A 14281-nucleotide genomic window follows, 5' to 3' on the forward strand; every position below is an offset into this window, starting at 1 on the left:
CTTGTGGAGAAAACTTGTGTCTAAAACAATACATGGCCACAAGCGATTTAAATAATTTTAAGCTCACCTATTTTACATCAATAATAATTACAAAACATTAACAGACTTGTTTATGTTGTGGAAATGTCGTAAGTTCTTAACTTACAGATAAGTTGTGTTAAATTTTAATTAATAAATATAATGTTACTATCTGTTTTACACATCCGAGAGATTAGAAAAGAACTTGGCAACTGTCACTCTGTTAAATGCTGTAGATCTAGCCATTGAAGTAGCATCCAGTTGGCGACATGAAAGCCCATGTCGCTCCCGAACCCCTCGAAACCCGCTTTCCCTGCAAAATTTAAATTAATAACTCAGTAATTTTGAAAACTAGAGGAATTTAAATGACATTTTAGTTTTATTCATTGTATTGGGTTTATACGAGAGAATGTAGTCAGCAAAGTCAATAGGAAGAATAACATTTGAAAATGTTTTTTTCATTTGAGGAACAATGCGATTTTCTTTACCAGCAGCTGAATTTGTTGGTCCAAGAGTCTGGCATACTAATATCATTGCCCTTTACAAACTCATTGGCTAACTCCATGCATTTACCAGGAGTTAGTCCATGGTATCGATTGTCCAAATCTTTAATGTGGTCAGGCCACAGTTTCTCCATGAAGGGAGGAATGGTAAGATTTAGATTTCTGCACTGTTCATAGCCACTGGCCAGACGTTCTTCAGGGGTCATGCATATGTAACGTTACAATGTAGTACTTGACAAACCAAAGTTCGTCGCTACTCCTCTAACTTAAATTAATAACTCTTTCCATCTTTCACCTTTTATGCTGCCTTTGTTAAACCTTCTTTGTCAATAGCCCATGTAGTCTTTCTTTTGTACACTCGACCCATATCTAACTCTAAAAATAACTGTTGTGTACTCTTATTTTATGTTATTCCCCTTCCCCTCTTAATATTCTAGTTTATATTATGAATAGTAAGGTACTGTTTCACGTATTATGTATTTGATATATAAAGAACCTTGTATGTAAATGTTTTTAGAGTATACCATGAGCTCCTAATAAAGACTGACTCCTTCACCGACTATAGTAAGCCTATATATGTATAGAAATAGAGTCTATATATGGAAAATATAGAGAAATAGAGGAGATTATTTATATGTGACAAGTGAGAGTTGGGCAGCTAGCCGTATTGTAAACGGCCCAACTATTTCCTGTTTGAAATTATAACACGAAATACAGGTTTGGAGAATGGAATGAGGAGGATTTTTTTATAGGACTGATACTGAAGTCTCTTTCCTCAAAAGCCTAAAGTTACATTCAATCCAGTGGTCTACTACCGTTTCCTAGTGTAACAACCCTCAAACGGTGGCTCCGAAATTTTAAAACACCTCCTGGAACACAATCAAATATTATTAAAATTATCGCTCAACAAATCAAATCCAACGAAACTCCAAATAGAAACTTAGCTGTCTTGTGCATTAATTAGATGAAGCTCCGACCAGTATCAAAAAAGGTATTTGGATGTGCCTATGGAGTAAATTTGGAAATACAAAAGGATATTCTCCAGGGCATGATAAATGGGATTGGAAGAATGAAGCAAATTAAGAGAAATAAAAATGGTGAAGTGGTGTTGCCTAAGTCATCTGCTTTGAAGCCCTACCAAAAGGGCATAAGTATTTCTTCAAAATCTTTGATATCATTGTATCAATACATAAATAATGAAAATGGCCTTCCATATATATTGACATATCGTTTAAATCAAGATTGTCTTGAAAACTTTTTTTCAAGAATAAGATATATTGGACGAACCCACTTTCATCCTAATGCGATTGATGCCATGGATCGATTTCGGATACTCGTTATAAGTGGCTCAGAAAAAATGGTTGCTAAGAATGATCCCGTCAGATCTGAAGGCTGAAGGATACCAATGTTTTGTTTCTATGTTTCAACAAATTACAGGTTGTAGTATCCCTAATGCACCAATATATACTATATACTAATCCTGTATCTTCTTTTAGGTCCTATTTTGAGCGAAGCAGATTCAGAAGATAACATGAAATTTTATCAAGACTTTGATGGTATAATTTATTCTCAAATTATTAAAGGTGAGATTGAGGAAGATATAAATAATGATGAAAATAAAATAGTACACCCATTTAATGATTTTCATCTTCCTAAAATCTCTGAAAATGAGGAATTTATTTATGTTGATGGATATGTGGCCAAATCGTTGCATCAAAAATTTCCCACTCTGGGGTTTAATACTTCCACATCCAAGTTCCTCCAAGTCCATGCCTTAAAACATTGTCAAGAGGGGGACTGCTTCAACCATCGGAATCTTCTTTGGAATTTTGTAAAAAAATAGAGAAGCATTTCATTAAGTTTCAGGGGAATTTCTTTGATACCGAGCCATATGTGATGGATCGACTCATGAACATAATTGTGGAAAAGTATCCTAAGGAAGAATAGTTCGTTATTTTTTTTATTATTTGCACTCGTACATTCATTAGACCTATTCTTTAATACAGGGAGTGACAAAGTAATACGATCTTTTGTTAGATTGAACTCCAAACCTTCTCCAAGGAGTCTTCATTTAGTATCTTCACTTTGATGAAGACTGCTAATGATAATTTATAGCCATCCTAACAAATGACAGTCAATACAAATAACTTATAAGTAATTACAATATATATGGATTTAACATATTGTTCTTAGATTGAATAATAGAATTGATGATGACAAGGTTGAAGAGTTAACACAGAATAACTAATATGCGTTCAATACAATTTTCTTCATGTTTAGACCCCTTCGGTGCACGTGAGCATTAGGGTATTCTATAATCCAATATCATTAAAGCTGAGCTTCAAGGTTCGATTAATGACTGTTTTGAGATTAGAAAATGAAAAACTGTTGTTGCATGTACTCTTTCTGTTATCTTATTTGCATTTTTATTCATCATTGTCTCCCTATAATAAAGACTTTATAATTTTTCGCTTACCTTAATGCAATATTGAATATAATTAATTTCATTATTCAAATGACTCCGATAGCATTACAATTAATGGGGTTTCTATCTATCCATCTTTCCTATGATTTAATATTTTCCATTTGAATATCCTAGCCACACACCGTCTAATCCTCTGTACATGTTAAGTTCAAGGGATATCGTCTCTGTGTGTCTCACTCGGTGGATCTCATTTTCTTTAAAGGAAGCATCGTTCATTGCACATATGTCCCTTCCCATCAAGGTCTGTGATAGTGACCTCTGAGCTCGTGAATCATTGCCTCTGTTCTCAAAAATATATAAATTCCTCCAGATCTTCCACGGAATAATTGTATTCTTCTATAAGTACTAATGAGTTCTATAAAAAGATAGAATAATCGACTGAATTCCTAAGTGAGGAACAGAAAGAGTTATCATCTTCCATCTACTATTCCTTCATTGAAATTATGTTCTTTTGTTCTCTGCTTCGTCTCTTACTCTAAGAAAAATCTTTTATTTATAAGAGTCCTTCAGTTTCCTTGATGTATATAACGCAGAAATAACTTATCTCAATCACATTGATATCAATTCCATTTAAAAGGTGTAATTTATTATGTATAATCTATATTGATAATTGTATAACGAGGTCCCTTAATTTATTAATTACTTGTGTATCTCTTTTGTCATTATAAAACAAGTGGAAGATGATTCTAGAATATTAAATAATGTGCCTTTCTTTTCTCTATAGTTGTGTCTGCAATGCATATTTTTCTAATTAATATATTTATTTCTGCATAAAAATGTCTCTTATCTTTTTATATATATATAATATCTTACATTTGTTGAATCTATTAGTTTTATTTTATATTAATAACTTCCATATCTTATCATTTGTCATTTTAAATTTGTATGATTAACTGCCCATAAGTTCTATTAAAATTTATATTAATGTTTTTTAGTTTTAGTTTTTTAATTTACCCATACTTATTTCACTTACTAACACAAACATTTTTTTACAATACTTTAATAAATTATCTTCATAATGTTCATTATTTCAATGTCACGATAAAAACGCTCTACTTCGTAATAAATAATATCACATTATAATACTGTGCTTCGTACAAATTCAAATAAAGTAAATACAAATTATATTTCAAATATTTAAATTCCTACTCATTGTGAATGGATCTCTTCAATTTTACAATCCTGGAATCTTCTTTGCAAGAAAGGAGTCGAATCTGCTCTCTTGAGATATATAAATTACAGTAATATGGACAAGAACAACGGTCTGAATTGTCGCAAAGGGGGTCTTAGCTTTAAATGACGTGCTAAGTGTTTATCTAACATCGGTTTCTTCGGGTAAAGACTCCACGGATTCGAATAGGTTGATGTGCAATTTATTTAAGATAAGTCGTTCTAAATATTGAACACATTAATTTACTTTTCTTTTTTAGCTTTATAAATGACTTAATGAACAATGAAGATTCTATATGGAATTTGAAGTATGATAGGATAAAGACGGATTTTATTTCTAATCATAATTAGTATGTTTATTTCAGAATAAAAATGTCTCATTATGTTTTGTATATATGTTACGGGCAATGTGGAAAATTGGGCAATTTGCAATGGTAATTTTAACTTCATTTACATTGACAAGTGGGTAATTTGATTATTAAACAATTCATTGCAAGCAATGGGATCATTAAGAATTTGATTAAGATTCAATTTCATTGCAAGTGATTTACTAATCTAGTGCAGCCCTCATAATATTTAGCTAAGGCACATTACTAATTTTCACTTCAAGTAGTATATTTTAGCAATATTGCCGCAATATCATCAAAACTCGTAGAACGCTCATATAACATACAAGCATTGAAAAATATTTGACAGTATCTCCTATATTCTGAGACTCTAATAGGGTTGCTAGATTAGCTTTTTTAAGCAGTTTACCCATGAAAAAATAGATTTGGCCTTTTTTTGTATTTGGTCTATAATTGAAATAAATTTAAATTTAATAGTTTTGTTTTATAATATATTTTTTCAAGAAATTTAACCAACTTGTTATAGATTCTGGGGCAGAATCTATAACAAGTTTCAAGTGGTAATGTGGTCCATTATATTAAAAGGTCGGAAATCCATGACATTCTGCATTTTCATTGAAAACAATATTTTATTAAGACAATCAACCTATAGTATGATAAAAATATTATCACAAGAAACTCCATTTCATTTAGCAAAATATACCTCGGGCAACAGATTATGTGGGTGCATAGTTGGTCCCTAAAGTCGATCCAAATCTATCGCCGCTGCTATCCTGAGTATCAAGGACCCCTTCTAATATGCTATGATATACCCCAGCCCACGGGTTGTGCAAGTAAACCACTGGTTCAAAAAGTGGATTATTACCCACCGCTTCCCGGATAATCAAAGACCCCTTTTAATATCCTATAATTTGTGCAAGTTGACTGCTGGTCAAAAAAATGGGTCATTAGCCACTGTCAATGTGTCATTGAGCATTAAGGACCCCTTCCAAAAGTCTATAATAGACCTGGGCCCACGGGCTGTGCATGAAAATCCACATCACTCACAATCTCAGAAATCATATGATAGACCAAATGGAAACATTCAAGACATTCTTATGATGTGGCAATGTGATAACAAGACTAGTAACTTGGCTGATGGATAGTGGTTTTTCAGTATGCCAAGAATCACCGATTTCAATCTGGTCTAACTTCATAACAAACAATGTATGTCCATCTGATAAAGGTCGTACTTAAGACCTTATATTTATCCAAAGAATGTGATATAACAACGGAGTAGCATCTATTAGAGATGTGTGGAAATATAGACTAAGAAAACCCCAAAGTGGAGGGCATAGAGAATATACCGGTTGATGACAAGAAATGGATATTCTGTAAACAATCTGTATCCGGAGAACAAAATTTCTCAATCTGCTCAGGGCGGTCAAGTACAACAGAGAGGAGCTAATCACAAGCAAGACGAACAAGCAAAAAGAGTTATGGCACTCTCCCCAACGCAGCTTATGGAGACTGAAGAAGGACAGTGCGTCAAAGTCCAAGTTTCAAGTATCTACCGAGGAAAAACACATCCCCACTACATCTTGGCTGTTGTTATCCATGTAGCAGAAAATGAGTATTATTTATCAGGGACAAAAAATGATGTTTTACAACAGCTCAATGTGAGAAAGCAGTTTGAGCCTTGCAAGGAGTCATTCCTCAGTGTTGATGAAATTCCCAGAGAGGAGAAAGTTACATAGCGACTGACTGATCCAAAATTCTTATGTAAATTTTATTAGATCTTTACTTGCTGTTGTAGGCATCCTTTTTTCACCTTTTGGCTTAAATTTTAGTATTAAAAAAACCCTGAACCCTCCGATTGGAGACGAGCTGTATGACGATCAAATCTCATTGCCAAAGTTACACATACCTTTACAGAGCCAACTAAGTATAGTACCAAAAAAAGTGCGATCCCTTGAGTTGTGGGAATAACGAAGGTTCTTAGTACTCAATGAAGCGTTGACAGTGACTTTTCGAACAGCTGTTCAATTACACAACACATGAGCTGAGGCTTATTATAGGATATTAAAAGGTGATTGATTTTAAGGGAATTGGTGGCGCCAATAATGGTCCAACTTTTGGACCAGTGGTTTACTTGTACAACCCATGGACTGGGATGCATCATAGCATATTAGAAGGGGTCCTTGATACTCATGACAATGGTCGTGATAGGTTTTGATCTCCCTTGTGGATAAGCAGCTCACTTGCGTTATACGTAGCTAGGGTTGTATTATAATATATTAAAAGGGGTCCTTGATACCTAGGATAATGGTGGCTATAGATTTTGATCCACCTGCAAAACATGGTTGCAAAGGTATATTTTTCAAAATAAAATGGAGTCTCTTGTGTAAAATTTATTATTATGCTACAGTTTGATTGTCCAGATCCAATAAAAATGTACTTGATCAGGGATTTCTAGCCTTCCATAAAATGGGCTGCATTCCTACTTGAAATATTTTGATGGGCCGCAGAACCTATTAAGTTAAATTTATAAAAAAAATTAAGTAATATAAAACAAAACTATTAAATACAAATTTATTTCAATTTGAAACCAAATACAATATTTAATTTTTAAAGGCCAAACTGCTTAAAAAATATAAACTGGCAACCGTGTTTGAGTCTCAGAAAATACGAGATACCGTCAAATATCTTTGAATTTTTGTATGTACTATTGGCGTTCGTATTTTGATGATATTGGGACAATTTTGCTAAAAAGTATTACTTGAAGTCAGAATGAGTAGTGGGTCGCAACTAAACATTTGGCAGGCCGCGATGTTGCCAGCGATTCATAGGTTGGACATCCCTGCACTAGGTTATTAAACTGCTTGCAATAAATTGTTTGATAATCAAATTACTCACAATCATTTTACCTGACAAAAGTTAAAGTAAAAATTAAAATTACCATTGACCTCTCTATTGGGAATTTTATAGATTGCCCAGGCATTTTGCACATCATAAGCCAAATATAAATATTATTTGTTAACATTAGTTTTTTTTTCATTTTCTGTGTATAACTTATATTAAAATTTCAAAAAAAAAAAATTTTATCACAAATATAAGTTATTATACTTTCAATTTTAAAATGCCAAATCGGAATTTGCTAAAAAAATACAAAATTGTTTTGCACTAATTTAGAAAAAGTACTTGCTTTGATTTTTTGGCATTCTAAAGAGAAACACAAACTAACAAAGATTTTTTTCGTACATACAAAACCAAAAAAGTTCTGTAGAATAATATCGAAAAAATAACCCTCAATTCCTGGTTCATTTTTGCAAATATTGCATAAATTATATTGAAATAATCCGGAAAATGAAAATACTACATTATAAATGAAAGTTTTACCTCCAAAATCCATTGTTTTGTGGCATTTCTTTTTAAAAATTGAAAAATGACGTTCCATAAAAAAAGAAGGGGAAAACTTGAAAAATTATTCAGAAAATGATGGATATTCCAGTTAATAATAAAAGCTTATGTTTCAAATTTATATGCAAACGAATTTACAAACAAATTTCTACAAACTAAATTTAATCTACGAATCCAATGTCCCTTATGAAGTCCATTTTTTTTTTTTGCACATGAAAAAAACATCCAAACTGCAATTTTGACCGATTTCTTATTTTGCCCATAACATTTTTTACTTTGTATAAATTTAGAAAATGTAATTATTCGTATAGTTGTTTTTTGAGACGCCCTTTTCTGCATAACTCAACCCCCTAGAATAAACCCCTCATATGACCCTCCACCCCCGTCTTAGCCTGTCCAGGTTCAAAAATGCAACCATGCAAAGTTTCAGCCTCCTAGGCCCAACGGTAAGGGTACCCATAAAAGACATAAACACTCAAACCCAATCTATATACACATAACCGATTCATGCTGAGTGTCAAATTTAATTGATATTTTGTAAGATGTATCAATTTTCTTGGGATTTCAGTGTTGATTTTGGGAATTTTAGGAGGAAATCTGGCGATATTATAACATCCCTGCTCAAGCCCTACTGATAAAACTGTTTTTGGTAATATGGATTTAATGATGAAACCCAATATGATTGTTAATAATATTCAATTTTCGAACTTATTAATAAACACAAGAATCACTGGTATCAAAAATGATTGCACTTAAATATCAAAACCCTGCTGGCGAATAAAAGTATAATGTTTGAGTCTGTTCTAATTAATAGATTACAATAAAAGTATTAACTTGCTGCAAAATATCAAAAGAATGAATTCCGATATATCAAAGTAAATATTTGAACCAGTTTGAACAGTGTGTGCAAAAATAATTCCACGTTCCCTGAGATAGCATAAACTGCTTTAGGATAATTAAAAAGACTTTATAACTTCGTCTAAACGTAGTGTTCATATACTTAATATAATGAGATAAAAATTAGAAGGTTAGGCAATGAACATTAGGTAATACTTAACAGGAAAGTTAAAATGGTATCAAAATGATACCATCGTCGTTCTAGTCTCAAATATCTTTGGATGTTAATTCAAAAAAAAAAAAAAAATAAGAAACAAAAAATGAAATTTTCAGGGTGATAATTTGAAGAATGTTTGGGAGGAAAGCAACTTGATTGTCATGAGGTTTATTCGATTAGCAACAATGTGTTAAGAGAGGTAGGAAATAAACACATATCTATATGCAAACACTTTGACGAATCCTTACTCAGTTCTACTCCGATTCACTTATAACTCTTCAACAAATCCTCAGTGTTACTTTATACTGTCAGGTTGCAACTATAAAAATGGCGCGCTCCCTCTCTCTCTTCTATAGTCTGCGTAAGCAAATCGTACCGTTTTTAATAGTAACTTCAACTTAGTCAAGAACAACACGTACATAGATGATAGTATCAGCAGTATTTTTTATTTTAATTATACCTAATAATATAAAGAATTATTTCTCAAAATTTCCTCCTTCTGCGGCTACCATAGTCTCCAGTTTGGGCTTGAAGGCCTTGCACACTTTGATGACTTAATCATTGTACATATAAGCCCACTCCTTCTCAGAAGAGGCCTTCAAGGTTTCACCATCGCAGTGGGGGGACTTTACAGGCCTTACTCTCCACGAAGCCCTATATTCCAGTGGCGAGTAGTCTGGTGATGAGGTGGTACACAAGTTTGAAGGTTAGAATCAAGCTTGAGTTGTTAAGACCTTATAGGTAGCTCCTGAGTCTTGCTACCAACAATAATCCCCCTGGGAGTAGGTACTCTTAACTACTGGTTTTTCAAAAGTCACACCGGTCAAGAAGTCTCCACTGACAATCTCATTCAATAGAACAATCCACAATGACTGCAACCTCCTTTACAGAGTGAAAAATGCAGAGAAGATCTGCAATCTGTTGCACTTTTACCTACATTCTTGTTTTTTGTTGAAGTATCCCAACCATTAATCCAGCATATGAAAGTTGGTAAATGAAACAAGTTCTTTTTAATAACCCTATATCGATTACAAGTAATAATTGGTCCACTGCGATTTACTTACGCATACTGTATTATATATATATTTTTTTCAGCAATCCCTATTCATTTTTTTGATTGAGGATGTGTGAAGGATTGGACATATTTGATTGAAATACATGTTTTTTGATTAATTATTATTTTAACCGGCATATCGCCTCTTTCCTATAGTATCTTTAATTAAATATTAAACAAAAATATTTGATATTCGGTGACGTGACTATATACCTATATAGTCACTTTGCATATAAGACATTCTTTCTTCCAGCTTATTTTCTCGATTTATTAACTAATAGGGACGACATTGTCATTCGGTACCAAAACCCCTTTTCCTTCAAATAAAGGGATTTCCTATAACCCCATTAGGTCTATTGATCACGTCTTTGTTGGGTAGGATCTCGAGCCTTAGATTGCGTATTTACATATTATGGTCAGTATTTTCCATATTTTTTTGCAAGATGTTGCTTTTCCTACGACGTTATTCATTTATTTATACTGAAGACGATAACAAGTGTGTATCTATATTCTTGTCTTTATAAATATTTATACAGTAAAGTTGAGTTAATTATTTTACTTTTTAGTTAGGAATTAATTATATCTTATGTTAAGATTACTCTATCGGAGTCTTCTGATAATGCTTAGTCTATAAGCTCTTCAACACGTCCTTTAAGGGATAGAGGAGCTTTTTGATCACGCTAAGACTCATTCTGAATGCAACGAAAATTCTTCAAAAGCTTCGTCAATCTTGTACAATCATTTCCACTGCAAGGATTGTAAGGCTTTACTGCCGTCTGTCGGAGAATTACTTCCACATCCTCATCTTCATGTTTTGGAGAAGTTTGATTCCTATGAGGAATATGAATACTATGCAGTTGAGGAAGGAGGTCTTTCGAATTCCTCTTTTCCTTCAAAGTCGTCCATTGTATGACCAAAAAGAAGTGCGGGCTAAGAAGAAAATACCCTCACATCAGGCAAATAAATCTTTCGACTCTATTGGAGTAAAGGAACCGGCTATCTCCTTCTCGAAAAGACCCTTTGTTTTATCAGAAAATAACTTTATCGGATTAAAATAAACTTCGCCCTGGTTTGGAATCTCTTTTTCGACTTGGAAGGTTTAAGCAAGGAAAATGGTCCTCAAAAGAGATTAAATTATGCATCAATACCAATAAAAGCATAACTTTTGCTCATATTATTAGCATTATAGCAAACAAGTTGAAAAGAAGAAATACAAATTCAAGCATTTTGTTCTTTTTTAAACGTCATACTTGGATTTAAGTGATTTATTTTTAACCAAAAATCCTCATTCACAAGGTCTGCTAGAGTATTCCGCTATAATTTTTTTTAAACGATATATTTACATATGTTGAGCAGTATCGATGTCTTGGAGTACATGGCAATTTATCAATTTACTGTACTAACGAAAAAAAGGGAAAAATTATATATTAAATTCGAATTAAAGAACGGAATCAGGAAGGGGATTAGATTCCTGGGCTTTGGGGGGTAATTTTGTTTATGTTAATAACTTGATATTTTTCACAAAACAAGATTGATTCCCCGTGTCTCAAATTTTTTTTTAAGGTATCGATTGTGGACTCGAAAATGCCCCCAAAAAATATATAATACGGGTACATCCTAGTATATTTATATATAGGAAATTTTATTATTTCTATGAATAAATTTTGGCTATCATACAAAAATACAAATGGTTATCTTCTCTTTTGATAAAATATTAATAAGCAATATTATAATTCAGTATTGAATAAAATACTATTTAGATTTTGATGATATATAATCATTTTAAAATGGTGAAGACGGTGAGAGTCTGGGAGTACATAAGATATAAATGACAGTTGGTATGATTGATTTATTTGGCAAACTACCAGATGATTTCGGGCCTTTTTTCTGTTTGTTTTGGATGAAAGGTTGCGTGATGCACTAAAAGTAACGACGTGATATAGAATGTTTTCACTAACGTGACAAATTGCATCATGGACAGTCACACCACCTAGCTTTAGGTATACTTCCTTCTTAGCTACTAATATTCGCTGAATTTATTTTCTAAGAATCCTGTGAAGGCATCAAAAGATGAAATATATCAACCCGACTTGGGGCAAAAAAATAACACAACTTGAATTAGATCCCATTATTAGTACTGAATAACAAATTCAGAGCGCAATATATAGTTCAAATTTTTTAATTTACTTTACATTTACCTATTAAGAACTTAGTACTTCTTGAATTTAGGAAAGGTGATTTTTCCACTGGAAAAATTAGTAGTGGTTTAAAAATAGGCATATAATTTGAAATGATTGTTGTCCTTTATAGTAAATTTATTTTTCATCAATGTCGTCAAAGTTACTCTGGGTTATATTTTTATATAAAAAAAGTAAGATATTATCGATTTCTAAGTTAAAAGAGTGTAAGGATTTGACCACTTCATGATATACGTTTAAATTTTAACTGATGTGGGAGTTTCTGGAGAAATAGGGCTAGATTTAATGATGCTTTATATTTTTTTAAGGCTTTTTAAAGAATAGCTAATTATTGCCATTTGAGAGAGCAAAGATTTTAAGGACGGGTAAATAAAATAATATTTGATAAATGGTACCATCATATATACCAACTAATGATGTAATTATTAATTAATCTCGCCCTCAATTAAGGATCAAATATTTATAAAAATAAACAATACTTCAAGTACGCCTAAATTAAGAATACTAGCAACTATTCTCGATCCTGATAGATATTTTCACTTAGGAGTTTTCACTTTATGAGCATTAAAAGACAATTTTTAATATTTTTATTATAAACCTACTTTGAATTTGGTGATTGTTTTAAGGGGGAAAAATGACTCTAAACGATAAAAGTCCCATGACTATAATTCCAGATATTTCAAAATTCAGACGACCCAAGGAAAAACTGAGATCAGTTTTGGATTCTGCACTCATAAATAAATTCGATTTTGGTCTTCAATTCCTGTGTACAAAGTCCCCCCCCCCTAATTGTTCTCCTGTGTAATCTATCATATGTTATTATAATTTGTTGATAACGGAAAAGTAACTAGCATTTTTTTTTATTTGAATCGTTGCCATGTTTTTTGTTTTGTTTTTTGCATAATATACTAATTTTACTACCTATTCTGTCTCTGTATTGAATTCATCACATAGTGAGATTTTGATACAATGTATGTATTGAAATTTTGGGCATAATACTATAATTTTTTCCAACAAAAAAAAAATTATTTAATATAAGGTTATGTACAATGTTTTGAGCATTTTTCACTAGATGTCTTTAGTGAGCTATATCTCACGATTAATACATTACATGAAAAAATGCTTAAAGGTTAAGCATACACTTAAAAAAGTTCATCTACAGTTTTATATTTGGGAATTCAGTCGTGTGTAACAGTATTTCAAAATGAAAGTAAGAAAAAAGAGATAATTTGATATATTCTTCGGTATCACTACGAACAAGGGTTACAGAAGGAGCAGGTGGGCAAAAAAAAATTGTACTATTTATGGGCCCAATAGAGTATCGAATACAACAGCAAAGTGGTAGTTCCAACGATTCTGGTAATATGGACGTTGACAATAAAGATAAAATAATGGAAATCATCTATTTGGACCCGCATTTGAGCATTCTATTGCTCAGGAACTGAAGATTAGCCAGAAATCTGTTTGAACCATCGAAGTCGTATAATCCCATCTATATTAATTTTATTGTCAAAATAAAGCAAAACCACTCAGAACTTTTTACTTCGCCTATTACTTTTTATTGTAATAAACATTAAATATTTGGGTTAAAAAAAATCAAGGGGAACATTAACTTAAATCAAAAAAATTATATAAGGACATATAAACCTTGTTTATTTAGATATAAAGGCAAAATATCCTATGGCACAAGTACCTAATGCTATTTAATATAACACCCTTTTCAATGCGTCAGTATACAAATAGTGTATCGGAATACCGAACAACACTAGAGATCATTTTAAAATTTCGGATGTGTTTCAAGGACCCATTTTTAAGTCTCATATTAAGGAATAATATTAACTCTACCATCTACTATATTCTAATTTTGGAAACATAGAACAGTTTTACTTCGCCAAAACATAAATACCCGATATGTTTTGTTGTCAACTATCAATCCCTCTTTCTCTTTATGGCTATTTTATAATTAATTATTTTTGATAAATAAACGAAGTAATAAGTTTTACTATACTTAAGTTAACTCCGTTTCCATAAGGAAAGGACTGCCCATTTCTTG

General features: G+C 32.1%; 1 long non-coding RNA gene across 1 annotated transcript; it reads right to left on the reverse strand.

The window, feature by feature from the left end:
- Window positions 1–2069: 2069 nt before the first annotated feature.
- Window positions 2070–2985, reverse strand: LOC121129275 (uncharacterized). The gene is made up of 2 exons (XR_005868389.2): window positions 2512–2985; window positions 2070–2454 (listed from the first exon to the last, which is right to left on the reverse strand). It is a non-coding gene; the product is annotated as an uncharacterized lncRNA (long non-coding RNA).
- Between the last annotated feature and the right edge of the window lie 11296 nt (window positions 2986–14281).

The sequence above is a fragment of the Lepeophtheirus salmonis genome, chromosome 14, assembly GCF_016086655.4.
Source record: "Lepeophtheirus salmonis chromosome 14, UVic_Lsal_1.4, whole genome shotgun sequence".
Lineage (NCBI taxonomy): Eukaryota > Metazoa > Arthropoda > Copepoda > Siphonostomatoida > Caligidae > Lepeophtheirus > Lepeophtheirus salmonis.